This window comes from Canis lupus, chromosome 8 (genome assembly GCF_011100685.1).
Source record: "Canis lupus familiaris isolate Mischka breed German Shepherd chromosome 8, alternate assembly UU_Cfam_GSD_1.0, whole genome shotgun sequence".
Taxonomy (NCBI): Eukaryota; Metazoa; Chordata; class Mammalia; order Carnivora; family Canidae; genus Canis; species Canis lupus.
In genome coordinates, this window is record NC_049229.1 from 18,320,301 (window position 1) to 18,323,395 (window position 3,095).

Below are 3,095 nucleotides of genomic sequence, written 5' to 3' on the forward strand. Positions count from 1 at the left end.
TTCAGCATAGGACTGTATAGCCCAAGCTTCAATAGCACCACAAACTGAAAGGACCCTTGGTTATGGAAGTACCGGTAGTAGGAGACTCAGTCAGCCAGCAACATCCAAACTGTACTTTGTATAGATGATACATATACTTGTATTGTCTTAATCCACTGAGAATTTAGTTTCTTAAAAATAAAAGTTAGCATGTCCTGACTAATATAGCTTCTTACTTCATAAGTAAAAAAACATGTATACCAAACCTAAATTATCATATTTATGATAGGAATTTTGACATGTCATGAATTCATTGATTAAAATCTCTTAATTATGTCTTTCCCTAAAAACACAGTTACACTGACTGCAGATGTAAAAAGTAAAGCATATTCTGATTTTATTGCTTATTTTGGAGAGAGTAGAGTAAGGGTCAAGATAGTATGTAAGCCTCTTGCTTCTGGATTTATGACTATAATCTTAATACAAAATACAAAACGTGATTTGATTATGAAATCCTCTTAAAATGGCTATTCTAAGCTTTCATATTATCCATAAACATTTTGAAAAGCCAACCTTAAATCTCTTATTTGAATACCATATTTTCTAGGCTGTTCTTTGCTTTTTTGTTTTGTTGTATCACATCCATGATTTCCTTTGCTTTGGTAAGACACTGTAAAGCAAGACACAATTTCACTCAACAGTTACTCAAGACCTACTATCTGACAGAATGTCAAGTGCTGATTTATACAACAGTGAACAAACCATATCTGACTTCTGCCCTAATAGATACACTTGGGAACTTGTGAAGAAACAGATTCCCAATAATTAATTCTACGAGTATTCCACAGTTACAATTATGATAAGTAAATAGACACATGGAGGGAGGTATAAAAAGGTGTTAGAAGAGACCTAATCTAGTAACAAACTATAGAAATGATCCCTGAAAGTATAGTCTTGAGACCTAATCTAATATAGGGAAATAGGGAGTACTTTCTGAGAAAGAGACATTGATATTGGGCAATACAAAAGAGAAAAGAAAAAAGAAAAGGAAAGAAGGAAGAGAAGGAAAGAGTAAAAGAGAAAAGTCCTAGACCTGGTTAATTTTGTAAGGAGATATTCCTGTCAGTTTAGCAAATTATGTCTCTAATCTTGGTCTGGGGCACCTGGGTGACTCAGCTGGTTAAGTATTGCGTAAGGCTCAGGTCACGATCCTGAGGTCCTGGGATTGAGCCCCAAGTCCGGCTCCCTGCTCAGTGGGGAGTCTGCTTCTCCCATTCCCTCTCCCTCTGCCGCTCCCCATGCTTGTTCTGAATTCTATAGTTTGTTAAGATGGGCTCTCCAAATTTTACAGCCCAAGACAAAAGCTGATAGCAATTAAGATCACTTTATCTGCCCAGGAATTGAGACTTTTATCAGAGAGTGAATTGATTTACATTGTAATTTAAAGTTTGAGATTCAGAGATGAGAATGACTTTTTTTCTCACATTCCCTGGACTTTCACTTAAATTAATACCAAAAACTATCCATTAGATTACCTTAGCCAGACTGAAGGATTAGAAAATAAGCAAGTTATTTCATATTGGGAGATGTGTGCATGCTTATCTTTGCAGTTCTTTTTCATCAAGGACACTTTTACGTGAAACATGCCTGTTTGTTTTTTAACAACAAGTGCATGACCATTAAGAATATGATGACCTCCTAGGATAGTTTTCCTTGATTTGTGCTAACAGGCTAGAAGTTTTATACAACGTTATTTGCTTTATCACTCACTATGGTGAAGAAGGCAATTAATCTCTTTGTGTATACTGAAAATGGGTTTTACCTTGTAAATCCCCTAAAATATCCTCAGGGGACACGTTGACCCATGGACTGGCTCATTTGGTTTGGGAGTAGCATATTACCCAGTTCTAATCAATGAGAAATGAGAGAGAGTCTGCCAAAGGGTTTTTGGATGAGTTTCCTACCTTTTAAGTAGACATAATGAAAACAGAGATCTATTCTTCCACAAGATATTTTCTCTGGATATTTACATGTGTGGAGTTGAGTCTCAGTACAGCTTTGATCAACCTGAAACCATAATGGCCATTAAGGCCAAAAAAAGAACTGACACAGAGAGAATGGCTAAACTAAAGCAAATAAGCAAAAAACAACAATAATAATAAGGAAAGAAGCTGGATTCTTGATGATGTAATTGAGCTACTCTGAATTAACTAACCATAAAGCTGGCTAACCACCATCTATTATTCATAGATGATAGTCTTACTACTTAAATACATTAGAGTTGGAATTTTCTTTTACTTTTAGTAGAAAACATTCTGGTAGGTAAGTTCCATTTTTCTTTACTCAAGAAATGGAAAAATAATCAGTACAGAGTTATAAAAGAAATTTCGTCTGGGTCACTCATTTTGAAAGGAGTAAAATTAATCTCACATGAAAATCTCTGATTAAAAGTGGGAAATTGTGTCAGATTGCTACAGAAACAAGTGTTTGATCTTGGGAGACTGCTCAGACACCTTAAATTACCTATGACTAGAGGTAGGGGTATTTCTAAGTTACGGGATTGGACTGAATCTCAAGGAACAAGGCAAAAACTTTCAATTTATAAAATTATTAGTTATAAAAGTAAGGAAATTTTTAAAAATCCACAAAGAGTTACTAAATCAATTAATGTTACCCACATATTTAGATACTTAGTAACTAGGAATGTTCATTTACTAGCTTCTTACCTATATCATAAGAAACTGGTATTACTCTGGAACATGCATGTTGTAAAAAAAAATAATAATAAGTCTTATAAACAAATTAGACAACCTCTGTTATAAAGTTTCTTTGTGGAACAACATTGATTTTAATTCAAGTAATACTCATTGTACTCACTCTTGCCTAGAGGTAAAATACCTTAATGAAACTTGTCAAGTGAATTGATGACCAAAATAAGACAAAAAAAAAAAAAAAAACCTACATTGCAATAATCCTTTGATTTGCACAGGGGAAATTTACTCAAATGCCAACATTCCTAGTAAGTGTTGAAATTGTTTTAAGTAACCATATTACACATCACTTAAAATGGCAAAAAAAAAAAAAAAAAAAAAAAAAAAAGAAAAAGAGAAAACCCT

General features: G+C 33.8%; 1 pseudogene; it reads right to left on the bottom strand.

Moving 5' to 3' along the window:
- Nucleotides 1–820: 820 nt before the first annotated feature.
- On the bottom strand, nucleotides 821–935 carry LOC119876584 (annotated as a pseudogene).
- Nucleotides 936–3,095: the final 2,160 nt, after the last annotated feature.